The sequence below is a fragment of the Diceros bicornis genome, chromosome 9 (genome assembly GCF_020826845.1).
Source record: "Diceros bicornis minor isolate mBicDic1 chromosome 9, mDicBic1.mat.cur, whole genome shotgun sequence".
Classification (NCBI taxonomy): domain Eukaryota; kingdom Metazoa; phylum Chordata; class Mammalia; order Perissodactyla; family Rhinocerotidae; genus Diceros; species Diceros bicornis.
Window position 1 is genome coordinate 80,692,789 of NC_080748.1, and position 14,922 is coordinate 80,707,710.

Below are 14,922 nucleotides of genomic sequence, written 5' to 3' on the forward strand. Positions count from 1 at the left end.
AGGTCAGAGCATACTTATTTCAACTTATTACCTCTTCTTATTTTAACAAATTAGAATAGCCTTTCTTCTTGGCAGCCTTCAGAAAAGACAATACTTTTCTCTCTCTTTTCAAATTGTTGTTTCGGAATTCAAAAAAATAAATGAAGGGTTGCCTATGCAGTTCATAAATGAGAAGTATTTCTTTTTCTTGACAATGCTAACTTCACATAAGTTCTTAATTGATATTTGTCCTCAAGTGTGCGTCTCAATCATTCTGAAGGTCTGACCTGGTACCAAAAGCGAATAATGCTCATTTCAGAAAACTTTTCAACACGGTGATTCACAATGGTATGATAGGAACAATTAAGGCAAAGTGAACTTCCCTCTTGTCACAGGGATGAGGAGCTAGTGACAGACTCCACTGAATGGCTGGCACGCCATCACCTCTAGGGTAAAACAAATCACTGTACCCAGGATATGTATGGGAGACACTCTGAGCTGATGGAGCCAACTTCTCTTCCTTCCCTACTGCCTTGCCTACCTCTATAGAAGGAGCTGTGAAGGCTAAAAACTTGATTTTCCCTTCTCCTCACAAAAGCCAAAGTCTACTGAGACTACTTCCTCTGTCTTGGTTTCCTTGCCCAGAGGTGCTATAGCCACTGCAGGAAGTTACAAGGGGTCTGGTTTCCTGCTGTCATTGATCCCTACTGTCTATCCCTGAACTTCTTGTTGCACAAGATAATAAATACTGTGTTTAAGCCACCGCAGTAACATTTTCTGTTACCAGCAGGTGAACCTAGGCCTAACTGATATAAGTAAATTGATAGTAAAAGTCAGTGATGTCTTCTAAATGACTAAGCTTCTGTAGGCCCAAATGAATAACATCCAAGACAGTGAAGGAAACTGGAATAATAGGTAATACTCAAGTGCCTGAACAGTACTCAAAGAATTATGTGAATGCATTCATTCAGTGCTTCTCTAAGAATCTCTGCATGAAAGGTGATATTACCACCCCCATGTTCTTAGTGACAAGACTGAGTTTAAAACATATTTCACTAAGCTGTAAATATAGAACTGTGCTCACGCAGCTGGTAAATGATGGACTTTCATTTCTGACTCCATATACTCTGATTCAGAGGCTAAATGGCTGCAACTTCTCTACCTCTGGCCTTTTTGTGATGTGACACATTAAGCCTCATCTTGCTTAATGAATTTTTATTGGAGTCAGATCACATCGTAACAGATATACATCAAATTTGGAAGTAATAAATTTTCTAGTACAGTAGAAGATAGAATCTGGCTTGGAAATATATTACATAATAGCAGTTTATTCATTCATTCACCCATTAAATATATATTCACCACCCAAAGTGTGCCAACTACATATTATGCTCTAGGAATATAATGATAAGTAAAAATAGACCCTGCCCTGTCCTCCTGAAATTTACAGTGCAGTGGTAGAGAAAACATTCAAATAATCACAAAAAGTCAAGGTAAGATTACAGTGGTTTATAAGTGCTATGGGAGGAGGGTGGTCTCTGGCTTTACCCTGTAGTCAGAGAAAAGAGCCCTGACAAAGTGAGAAAGGAGATAAACTTAGATAATTATACGTATGAAACAAGAAAAGTGGGAGAGTTAGAAAAAAACATTTCAAGGAAAGAAAATTGCACCTCCAAGATTCCATGATGGGAAGACACTGAAGAACTGTAAAGAAATTAGTGTAGTTTGAACCAGAACTTGAGGGTTCATGACGATATTGAAGAGAAGGAGAATGGGGTAAGCAGCAGCAGAACAAGAGAGCCTTGTAGGCCAGGCATAGGATTTGGGTCTTTATCCTAAAAACAACAGTAAATCATTAAAGGCTTCTGGTAGTGGGATAAATAATCAAATTTGCATTTGGCAAATATCACTCTGGCTGATATACAGGAAATAATTTGCATGGATAAGAGGATGCTTAAGGTAGTGGAAGCACTGGGCAGAAAGAGGCTAATGCCACAGTCTATGTGATATGGTCTAGGTGAAATGGTGATGGTGGCGTAATAGTGTTGGTGAAGGTGGTTAAGATAGGAGGAGACAGAAGTGAGAAATATTTAGAAAGTAAAATCAACAGAGCTTGCTATTACAATGGATATGGTGACAGGTGAAAGTATAGGGAGAGAAAGTATTCAGTATTAGTCTTAGATTTCTGACAAAAATAATTCTACAGAAGGTGGAACCATTGCCAGAGCAGGAAATACTGGAATAGGAATGGAAAAGGTTTGGAATGGAAAATCATGAATTCCCTTTTGGACATAGAATTTGAGAAGCATTTAAGATGGAAGCCTAACAAGCAATTGTTGATAGGTTGGGTCAGTGGAGAGTTGTGAGTTGAAAATATAAATCTTTGAGAACCGATTTTAACATGTTACTTGTTCCCTCATTAATTGATGAGTTAAATAAAATTTTTTGATATGTGTTTATTTTATATTTTTCTGAAAAATCATGATTTTATCTTTTTGACAATTATGTGTTAACAGGTTTAGAGGTAGGTCATCTATCAAAATGCTCAGGTGATCAACTTAACAAAGCTTGTAGAAGTGTGCTGCTGGAGAGTACACCTCATGTGTGGCTTAAACCATGCACACTTTTTCCTGCCTCCCAGGGAGAATCACAAATGGCAACAGAAATTTAACTTTGCTGACTCTGTTTCTTTCCCATTTTTTTTCCTATTACCTTTTTGTTTTGTTCTGTCTCTGGCTAATAATGACTGATAATGTATTCCTCCTTGGAGGAAACAAGTAGGTATTTGGTTTTATGATCTGACAATTTAGGTATCTCTGAGGATCTATTCTTTATTGACTAAAAACTGACAGATAATTTGGTTTATTAGTCTTATTGTCTATTTTTCTATTTGTGAGCTCAAATATACTAAAGATTTCATACCTCTTGGGAAATAGATCAGCTCATGGATATCTGAACCAATTAACTTTTGTATCTTTGTGTACATTTTTGGCCTATGGCTGAAATGGTTGAACTGAAGCTATGTGCTCTCTAACATCTGTGTCCGTGATTAGGAAAGGACTTATCCTCTTCTTGTGAGTATGAAATACATTCCTTTCTCCTTAATTTAAAAAATTTCTGTTTCAATTATCTTATAGGTATAAATTAGCACTCAATACATCTAATATTCCCAAAATTCAAGGCAAATTAAGGAAATGAACTTCTAATACTTTAAATACATTAGATTTTTAAAAATCTTCCTAAAAAATTTCTAGTTAAGAAACATTTTAAGATTCTATGTTTATATAATTGAATAAATTTTTGGCAAATTAGACTAATTTAATAAATTTTGTTTTTTTTTAAAAACAATCTGTATCCTTTCTCTGATCTATCAATGTTATGTATAATTCAACCCTACAATTTATTCAATTTTGGTTTGCTTTCTCATGATAATAATAGTTAAACTGAAATTTCTAAATTTATATTAGTCTATTGATAATAAAAACTAACATTAACTTCTACACGTTTAATAGATGAAAAATTTTCATTTAATTAAATGGAATCATTATTGTTATAAACTTTTTATATCAACAGTAATCATGTGTTATAGAGTGTCAGATTGAACTTAATTTCCAACTTCTATAGGTTAACTTAAGATCTTGGCTAATATTAAATTGACTTAAATATTGGAAATTCATAGAAATCAAAATAATTTCTAATTAAAATACAACAGGGAAGCCTTAACTACTAAATATAAATTTAAGTTTAAATACGTTTGCTTGTTATTTTTATATGCTATACAGAAGGCTCTATCTTTGGCTCATGTTAATGAGTATATTCATTTTTGCCATTTTAAGCAGGTGTGCAGGGATGTATGGGGTTGTAGAAAGGTATGCTATATGTGTTCATGACCTTTGGTAATATGCTAAACAATAATGTATGACATCAGTTCTCAATTATCCACCCCCAAACCCGGTTTTCTCTGTGAAATGATTATAATCATATGGGTGATTGAGACTATACTAGGAAGAATAGAGTGAGAGATACAAGTGTGTACGTTTTTGTCTTCCGAGAAAAACAAGCAGTTTTCCTTCCAAGTAAGGAGAGCGATTTTTCCAGAATATGAAAGAGCATCGTAAAGGACAAAACTTGGAAAATGAATTTTGTATGTCTTTGTCTATAATACCTGAGTCTGAAGTGAAACTAAAATGTTTCAAATTTTACCAAATATCTCTTAGTTTTGACGTGCTTATTCCCTTGGTTTATTGATTCATGACTTGCCTGCAATGTGAAAAGTCACTCTTTATCTTCTGTGTAATTTACCTAGATAATAGAGATTCTGTGCCTTACTTGAATAATTTTCTGTGTTGACTTTTATATATCTTTGATTATTAAAAAAAATAAGAATGGCTTTTAGCTGATGAAAGAGCTGAGATTATTTATAATTGTATTGCCTTTTATGTTTACATTAAAATGCTTTGTCATTTTGATTAATCACTTAACCAAGTGCTATTTCTCAGGTACCCACAACCTTATCTTAAACAAATGTTCTAATCTCCTCTAACAATTCTTTAGATTTTGCCTTTCTAAGATTATATCCTAAATTAAGAAAAAACAAAATAAAATTTTGTATATCTTTTACACCTAAAACCATTTTTGATATTTCCTGAAGGGCCCCTGGGATATCACAAAGATTTGTTCTTTCACCTTATGCAAGGAAAGATATTAGAAATAGTTAGGTTTGTTTGACACGCTCCATATTTTTTAACTTACCTCAGCACTGTAGTAAGAGCTGCATGGGAAGAGTTGTTAAGTCAGAAGAGATGCTCAGCCATCGCTAGAGAGTTTGCATAGGAAACTACTATTGTGTTAGTCTGCTTGGGCTGTCATAACGTAATACTACACACTGGGTGGCTTAAACAGCAGACACTTATTTTCTCACAGTTCTAGAGGCTGGAAGTTCTAGATCAAGGCACTGATGGGCTTGGTTTCTGGTAAGAACTTTCTCCTTGGCTTACAGATGGCTGCCTTCTCTCTGTGTCCTCACAACGCCTTTGTGCGTGTGCATGCACATCCCTGGCGTGTGTCTCTCTTCTTATAAGGACACCAATCACATTGCATTAGGGCCCCAACCTTATTATCTCATTTAACCTTAATAAGCTCTTTCTAGGCTCTGTCTCCAAATACAGTAACATTGGGGGGTAGGCTTCAACATACGAATTTTAGGGGGACATAATTCAGTCCATAACAATTTTTAATATATTTATTATTTTATATTATATTATATTAAATTATACAATTTATGGGAAGGCCCTGGAGATTTGCCAATGCTCTGACTATCCATGATATTTTCTTGGCTCAGAGGAAACATTACCAAACCCTTATGAAATAGTTGTATAGTGCACCCAATAGAGAATTCTCCTCTCCTCCATTATGATATTATTGGTTATTATAATACATTACCCACAACAATTCATTTTTTGCCATCTATAGGTAGTTTCTTTTTATACTGATGTTTATCGTAAAACTGATATAAGCCCCACACCAGAGTTTATGTCTTCAGTCAAGAAGGACAATCTCAGAGACTCGTCGAAAGATCTGTCCCAAGGACTTTTAAGTATTGATACTTCCAGAGTGGCCGCTGGTGTACAGGCTTCTGAGATGACATTACCAAACAATTTTCAGACAGTGGCAGTAAACAGAGTCAGGCGGTCCAGGACACTCGATGATCCAGAAGCAGACTCCTTCATGAAAGCTGGATCCACAGAACAAGAATTAATTACACAGGCACGAACTGATAAGGGAAATGCAAGTTTTTTTGAATATTAATGTTTATTAATGTTCTAAAAGATACAGTTAATGTTCTAAAAGATACATTTCTCTTTTTTGAAGCAAATCTAACCCTCAATTTCGTAAACTTTGCTTTTTTTTTCTTTTTTGGTGAGGAAGATTAGCCCTGAGGTAACATCTGTTGCCAATCCTCCTCTTTTCGCTGAGGAAGATTGGCCCTGGGCTAACATCTGTGCCCATCTTATATGTGGGACACTGCCACAGCATGGCTTGTTGAGCGGTGCATAGGTCCACACCTGGATCCGAACCTGCGAACCCCGGGACCACCAAAGCGGAGCGTGCAAACTTAACCACTACGCCACCGGGCCAGCCCCATAAACTCTGCTTTTGAAGATGAAATGAAATATTTTAAAAAGGTGTCTGATTCTCATTGACTCCCCAGAAGTCAGAGACTTTGCTAAGTTTCCTAATGATTTATGGCAATGCTGTGTAGATATTTGCATGGGTTCTCTAAGACTTTGTCTTCCATTTTACTAGGATATAACTGGACAAATTGATTGTGCAGGCAAGACTTTACTTAGAGTGCCATATTTGAAAATGATTCTCGTTTAATCAGGCCTCACAAGCCCACTAGTAAGAAATAAGGTTGACTTTATGTGTGGAGATAAAGCCTCAAAGGTTTCTAGGAAAAGCATGCAGGTAACTTGGTTTACTGGGTTTCAGCCTCAGGTGGTAACAAATATCCCTTCTTGGCATATCACATACCTTAGCCAATTTGAGGAATTCACCCAACTGTCTAGGATATGCAAGTGAAGTCTAGTGGAGAGAGTTCCTTAGTCTTGGTTTCCTGGTCTTGGAATAGCAAATAATAGAGAATTTTAGAAGCCCCACCCAAGACTCCTTGTGAACACTCCCAGACATAACTTTATTTTCTGGTCTTCATAGTAGCTTAATAATTCATTGATTTAGATCTACAAAGCAACCTCAAGGACACCCATATGGCTAATTTAAATTCTGCTGCTCCTGTGTAAATTAATCAGGTAAAATCTAATGAAACATCTTTTTTGTGATCAAGAATTATCTTTAAGAGATTAATTTCCTCACGGGTGCGGAAACTGTCAGGAAATGGGCAGGAGAAATTACTGGGCACCCTTTCAGTGAAATGCTGGGAGTTAATCCAGCAGAAACTCTGGGGGATTATCTGATTCTATAGGAGTTTACATCTTTGGTTGTTTTACAATTCTATCTAGAGACAGAGCTTAAGTTGTAAAAAATTAATAGTAATGCAAATGTGTCCTTCCATAGCTATGCAAGTAATTGCTGTTCATAGCAATCCAAATGCATCATGTCCCCTGGAGAATATATATATATATCTGTGTGTCAAATTCTCATTGGAACCAGTTGTAACATCTTACTACTTCCCTCATTAACATGTCTCCAAGGAGACAAAGCAGGAATAACCAAAACTATAGAAGAAAAAAAAAGGAAATTCTGGTATTAACGTCTCCAAAGAAAGGGTGTGCTTTCAAAAAAGATGAAAGGTTAACTGCTCCTAATGCTCTTGAGAGGCTAAGTAGGATGAGGACAGAAAAATACAGAAGAACTGCTTTAGTGGAGTGAGGGGCAGAAGGAGACTATGTCAGTTGAGGAGCGAGTAAAAGAAAATGTTGGAAACAAGTATTGACAGCTGTGGTATAATAAAAAGTGCATTTGGTCTTTGTCCCCAGTTCTTGGCACAGAGCTCCTAAAACCCTTGGAATTTCCTGAGATACAGAAGCACCTTCTGTTATTCATAACAAGCCCCTTTCTACCACACCTGAGTTTATGGTAATGAGGTGACTGGGGGGGCTAGGTAGCTTCAGGATTGAGGCTGATCATCAGAAACACCAATCGAGTGATTCAAGGGTAGGAACTTTTAGCCCTAAACCCCAACCTCTGGGGAATGGAGCAGGGCTTGAAATTGGGTTATAAAAACTCTTGAACGAGAGGATTTGGAGAGCTTCTGGGTTGGTGAACACATTGATGTGTCAGGAAGGTGGCACATCCAGAGAGGGCATGGAAGCTCTTAATCAGTCCTTCCTCCACCTGTCCTATGCATCTCTTCCATTTGGCTGTTCCTGACTTGTATCTTTTATAATCAACTGGTAAGCGTTAAGCAGAGTGTTTTCTTGAGTTCTATGAGTCATTCTAGCAAATCATCAAACTTGAAGGGGCATCATGGGAACCTCAAATTTGTAGTCAGCCAGGCAGAAGTGTGGGTATCCTGGGCACTCCTTTCGTACCTGGCATCTAAAGTAGGGGCAGTCTTGTGGGACTGACCCCTTGTTCTGTGGGATATTCTCTAAGTCTGGGTTGTTAGTCTCAGAATTGAATTAAATTGTTGGACACCCAGGTAGTGTCAGAGAACTGGTTAGTATTGGAAGAAACCACATAAGAGTTTTTTCAAGAAGTTTGGTTTTAATGAAGAGACAATGATACTGCAGTAGTGAAATGGAAATAAAAGATCAAAGAATACATGTATAAACCAATGATATCTTGGGTTTTGTATCCTTTCAAAGGACTTTTATAGGTATTCTTTCTTTTTTTTTTTTTTTTGGTGAGGAAGATTGTCCCTGCACTAGCATCCGTGCCAATCTTCCTCTATTTTGCATGTGGCACACCTTCACAGCATGGCTTGATGAGTGGTGTGTAGGTCTGTGCCCAGGATCCAAACCCACGAACCCCAGGCCACCAAAGCGGAATGCACGTACTTAACCACTATGCCACCATTTTTATAGGTATTCTTGATTTCCATAAGAATCTTATAAGGTAGAGGGAGATGACATTACTATTTCCAGATTACAGAAGAGAAAAGAGAGCTCCCAGGAAGTTAAGTAACTTGTTCAAAGCCACATAACTATTAGATCCTAAAGCTGGAACATTAATCCTAATTTCTAGATGATTTCAAGGTTGTTTTTGGCTTTAAAAAGTATAAGATTTGACAATTCTCCATTCAGCTTCATTGATTCAAAATGAAAAAACTTCACTGATTCAAAATCAAATTCAAAATCAAAATTCAAATCCCAATTTAAAATATGGAATCAGGGAGATCTGGCTCAGCACCTAGGAATATACCTTGAAAGACCAATAATGGAATCTTGTTTTTATGACACTGAGACAATCGCAAAGTTCATATCAGAAAAAGTATTAGCTCCAGTGTGGGCTGAGCAGACCTCAATGGGAAGAATTTGTGAAACAATGCGCAGGGCTTCTGGAAAGGGTTGTGAACAAAAGTCGTAGGAAGCAGAGGAGAGAGTCTCGAAGGGCATGCAGCCCAGACAACCTGTCACGTGGGAAAGAACAAGGAGAAGAAGAAAAATTCAGGGAGCCATAATACTTGCTTTTAAAAATGTAAAGGGCTATTACCTAAGAAAGGAATATATTGAGTTTGTGTTGTTCTAGCAGGCTGAACATGGATCAGCTGATTCAATGAATATAAAAATGACTTTCTAACAACCACAAGTGTGCATTAGTGAAATGGATTGCCTAAGAGTTACTGAGGTGTCTGTCCTGGGAGATATTCAAGATGACTTTGGTTGATAAAGTGCAAGAAACATCATAGTGGCTACTTATAAATTTCTCGGGAGTTTATACTAAAATCATTCCTATATTTGTACTCTGACTCCATGAAAATTTATTTGGGACTTTAAGCATCAGAACAAAGATTTGGTTAATTATTCCACTTTGAATTCAATAAATCAAATCAAGAAAAAAATACCTTTTGAAGATATAGCACAGTTTAAACTATTTCCATTTCACGGGGAATGACAACAGTATTTACTGAAATGAGTTTGATGAATTTTATGCTAAAAAACAAAGTAGAACAGATTCTGACCACTTATTTATTCTGCTAAGTAAACATATTTTTGTGGTGGTTCAGTGTTTACGTATCCTGCCTTGATTGTGTACATAAGCTGGAATCTCTGCAGGGAAAGCAGGCAAAACAGAAACAATCCAAGCCTATTTGATTTAAATAAATATACTAAAATATAAGGATATAATAATTCTTTCTGGATAATGGCAAAATAAGGCTTTATTCAAACATTCTAAATGCATTACATTTTAGTGCATATGGACTGAACATTTGTGTCACCCCAAAATTCATGTGCTAAAGCCCTAATCTCCACAGAATTGCACAATGTGATGGTATCTGGAGATGGGGCCTTTGGGAGGTAATTAGGGTTATATGGAATTACGAGGGTGGGGTCCTCATGATGAGATTAGTGTCCTTATAAGAAGAGAAACCAAGAGCTTGCACTCTCTCTCCCCCCTGAGCACACAAAAAATAGAAGTCACATGTACACACAAGAAAAGGTGGCTGTTTACAAGCCAGGAAGAGAATTCCCACCAGGAACTGAATCTGTGGGCACCTTGATGTGGGACTTCTAGCTTCCAGAACTGCGAGAAAGTAAATTTCTGTTGTTTAAGCCACTCAATCAGTGGTATTTTGTTTTGGCAGCCCAAGCAGATTAATATAACATATTTTTAATTTTTTTAATTCAAACTTTAACCTGTTGAAGGTAAAGTAATGATCCTTTAAAAATGCAAATGAAATTAAACTAATAGAAGAAGTCTCAAGCACAAAGAACCAGGAGTGTTGTCCTCCACCAGGAAGTGCAAACTCAATGGCCCTCAGGGCTAGGCAGAGTCCATATCAACAAAGGAGAAGAGCTATAGACTCTTCATTGTCAATATGTTTTGAAGCATTTCACTGTAGCATCATTCATTTTATTAGATTCAAAATCAATGCCATGGGAATTTCTTTTTTAGTCCATAAAATTTTGCATCATTCATCTTTTCCATATATTGTCTCCAGTGGTCTTGGTCTATTTTTCATTTTTTCACTTTTGACAGAGACATGGGTACAAGAAATTTTTTGCTTTTCTCTTAACTATAAGAAAAACAACAGCATAAGTCAACAATAATTGGAAATACCGTATAGTCAATCTCAGAGTCCAGGAGGCCACAGGGACCAAGAAGGTGGAGACAATATGCCCAGTCTTAGAAAGACAGACTGCATATGGCATCACCAAGGGAGGACACGGACCAGCGTTGGCAAATTTTACAATTTTTAAAGAGAGGCTGGAAATCCAGGTTTTTATGTAAAATCACTTGCCTTTTTTTAACTAAAAGCAACTAATTAAAATAGCAATAAATATATCATGTGGACCATGAAGTGCTATCAAAAATCCCAAGCCTTGTCATTTAGACCTGAATCTGATTGGATCAATACTATAGAAATTGTCTGTTAATATTATAAGAACAAATAAAAACCAGAGAGACCAACAATAAGATTGTTGTTAAACCCTTGTCTGACCTGTTGATGTGTCTGTGGAATACCTTAATCAGGCACTCAAACAACAGAATAAATAATGCATGTTTCTGCATCCTTTTCAGTTTGGTTGAATACGGATGCTGGGGATGGCATTACAAGAATTCTTATACCCTTATGTTCCTATAATCTCAGGCATAAATAGAAATATATTTCAGTTTAAAGTGTGCTGTATATCATTTGATTAAAATAAGACAGCCATTCCTCAAGGAAATCTCTAACAATTACCCAAGAAAGCCTAGTCTTTGCATGCTGATACTTGTAAAGTCAAAATTGCTTCACTGAAGCTCTGCTTTCATCTAGCCATGCTCTGCTGCCCAGATTCTCTCTCCCTTAAGAACGCTGTCTTCAGTATTGTGAGCCACTAGTCATCCTGTTTTCAGTTTTTAAAGTTTCCTTAATGCCCCTGGTTTATAAAATACAAATGATGGAAAGATCATCTCTTGAGTCATTGAATGCTATATTTTTAAGGCATCATTTTATTTTATACACATATACATGTAATTGGGTCCATTTATTCTTCACAATAAGTTGCTCTTAACTAAAGAACATTTATACACATAAAATGATGATTAAAATAAATCTCAGCTGTAATGCTATTAAATCCTCCTAAAATGTAATATTTAAGAAATATAAAGAAGAACATTACTGAAAAGAAAATGTATTGGTGTTAAAAATATTTTTTTAAAAGGTAATGTTATGAAACTCATACAAATATCAAAAGAGCACACCACATGTTTTATTTAACTCTTTAATTAATGAAAGAATTAGTAAGATGCTACAATCAGTTCAAAATGGAATTCAAAATACCAAACACATACCTATAGGTGAAGGGGAGTAGAATTCTCCCCAAAATATGTCTCTTTGGCATGAGGATTATTTGGGGCTGGTTATTTATTTACTTTTTTGTGTGTGAGGAAGAGTCCCCCTAAACTAACATCTGTTGCCAATCTTCCTCTTGTTTTGCTTGAGGAAGATTAGCCCTGAGCTAACATCTATGCCAATCCTCCTCTATTTTGTATGTAGGTCACTGCCATAGCATGGCCAACGAGTGGTGTAGGTCTGCACCTGGGATCCAAACCCGCAAACCTAGGCCGCCAAAGCAGAGTGCACCTAATTTAATCACTACCCCATGAGGCCGGCCCCTACTGGTTATTTTTGAGAGGCTGTAGACACAGGAGAATCTCTGAAAACAGAGTGTTAGCTTCCCTTTTGTAAGAGACATTTACATTTATAAGAGAAATCTCCATCGGTAAGGGTTCTCCCTCTCTGCACCAAGAAGAGAAGGATGATTAAATCTCTAGAAATTCTTATCAATGGAGAAGGCAATGATTTAGATCTGTATAACAACCTTGCCCTGGTTTACTGTGCTTTTCCTGGTCACCTCCTATTAACTGCTCCCCCCACCCTCATCCCAGCATCTTTCCTTTATCTTTAGTTGAAGATGGTATTAAAAGCGACGGCTTGGGCCATTTCAGAGAGTTACTCACTTTTCCTGGGTATCTCCCATGTATACAGGAAGTATTCATGTTATTAATCTTCTGTTAGTTTTTCTCCTGTTAATCTGTCTTTATTACAGGGTAGAGTCTCAGCCAAGAACTTAGAAGGGTAGAGGGAAAATTACTTTTTCTCCCTTACGTAAGTAAATCAGAAAAGCTGAAATGAATTTACAAATAGATGCAAAACTGACTTTCTCCATGGCGATATGTGCGTGGATGAGAGAGGTGTCCAGGAATCAGTTGTCCCTTCCAGAGACAGAATTCATTTCCATTTCTATAGACAGGTGTCACTTTTACAGCTATTACAACTTATGGAGTTCTACCTAGTTTGAAAAACTATTAAAACAGATAACTTGAAAGGTTTCCCTGCAATAGACGGGAAGCTGTTTTTTCTTTTCTTTTTTCCCATTTCAAAATCTTTCACTGACAGCATCTTTCCTGACAGTGATGAACCAGTCAATGCTTATAGCTGATGACCACATTCCATGATTTACCAGCCTTCTAGGTCCCTGTCCATCTCAGACAACCTCTCATGCTTACCTTAACATTAGCTTTATCTCTCTTGAAATTGGACTAATGGTATCCATGTTATATGAATTTATATATGTTCTTTCATTAAGAGCAAATTGTTGTGAAGGATCAATGGATCTTACACTCATACTCACACACACACACACACATACACACACACACTAGCTCTGGAGTAGGGCCCCCTAGTTCTATTCCCAGAGTCTATTCTCTTATCCACTGGGCCATATTATGGTGACAGTTCAGTTGACTAGCATATGTCCATAGTCCATAGTAAAAAAATTCAGCAAAGTTTCAAATAACTCTACATTTGTTTTTTACCCAGATCTTAAAAAAGTATCTGTAAGCTGAACAGAAAAGCTAATTTTTTCTTCCCTCCCTTCTTTCCTTCTTTCTTTCTCTCTTTTGGAATTCTCTAAAGCAAAGGGAGAAAGGAGGAGGAGGGATTTGGCAATGGATCAGTTAATTTCATCAACGTAGACAAAGTTAAATTAGCAGGCTGAATTATCAAGATTGACTGTTTTGATTGATGAAAGTAAATCAAGGAAATTGCCAGTTCTCCACTTCACTTGGTGATGTTCAAATTCAGCCTCAGGTGTGACTTAAGTTGTGATGGATTGGAAAGTAATCATGGGAAAACAGGTAGGGGAGAAAAAGCACACAGTTCCAAAACACAAAACCAAACAATGTGTGTCTAGGACTTGATAGTTTTCATTGTCTTTCATATTCTTAGTTTTGTTTATTTATGCCTTTAAATTTAGACTTTTCCTAAAAATAGAAAAAAATAGCTTGCTTAATGGATAAAGAAGCAAAATAAAATGTGTTTAAAAAAATCGGGAGGGGTCCAGCCCCATGGCCTAGCGATTAAATTCAGCACACTCTTCTTCGGTGGCTCAGGTTCACTTCCCAGGCATGGACCTACACCACTCGTCGGTGGCCATGCTGTGGCAGCGACCCACATACAAAATACAGGAAGACTGGCACAGGTGTTAGCTTAGGAGGAATCTTCCTCAGCAAAAAAAAAAAAAAAAAATCAGGAACAAAAGGCATGTGAAATGAAGTTTAAAAAGTAAGAAGCCAGGAGCAAAGTTAATCCACAAAATTTGCCTATGAAGTCATTGACCTTCCTAAAAAGGAACTTCAAGGTCAACTGTAAACTTTTGGCAGTGGAAGGGAACTGGTAAACACAAGCAGTTACCAAAAGCACAGTCCCTGGGTGAAAAGCTAGCCAGTTGATGTGAAACGAAAGAGGCCTGCTATAAATACTAAAGAAAATAATTTTCAGATTTACTCTCCTAAGGAAGACACTGTATGATCTAAAGACTATCTTTGAAAACATCTTCTTATGGGGGTTTATTAAAATATCCTTCCAGATAAGGCAATATCATTGAAGAGTCCAACTTAGAAAAACATTTTTTTGGGTAAAGAAAACAGGATGGGACTAAATGATGTCCATATATGAAGGTCTCTGATGACCTGACTTAATCCAGGAATCATTTCCGAATAGCTAGGATAGGATGGATGTTATTTGCACATCTTCTGTATTTTGTGTTTTTATGTCTTTGCTCATTTTTAAACCAAGACTTAATTCTTTGGTGTTCTTGCTTGAGTGGCTTACAAAAATCTAAGCCTTAAGAGCACAAATTATGTATATTGCACACACATCTGCAAAGTCTCTTGATGATATTACTAGTATTCTATCATAACCACTGGAGATAGAACATAGTGTTTATGAAAAATGTTCTACGATATCAATAAGTTGATTAACTTTAAATC

At 36.7% G+C, this 14,922-nt stretch overlaps 1 long non-coding RNA gene across 1 annotated transcript in view; it reads right to left on the minus strand.

The window, feature by feature from the left end:
- Nucleotides 1-5,342: 5,342 nt before the first annotated feature.
- Nucleotides 5,343-14,922, minus strand: part of LOC131410337 (uncharacterized) — a 90,507-nt gene continuing 80,927 nt past the window's right edge. The window contains exon 3 of the long non-coding RNA XR_009221229.1: nt 5,343-5,713. This is a non-coding gene — a long non-coding RNA (uncharacterized LOC131410337). The remainder of the gene's footprint in view (nt 5,714-14,922) is intronic.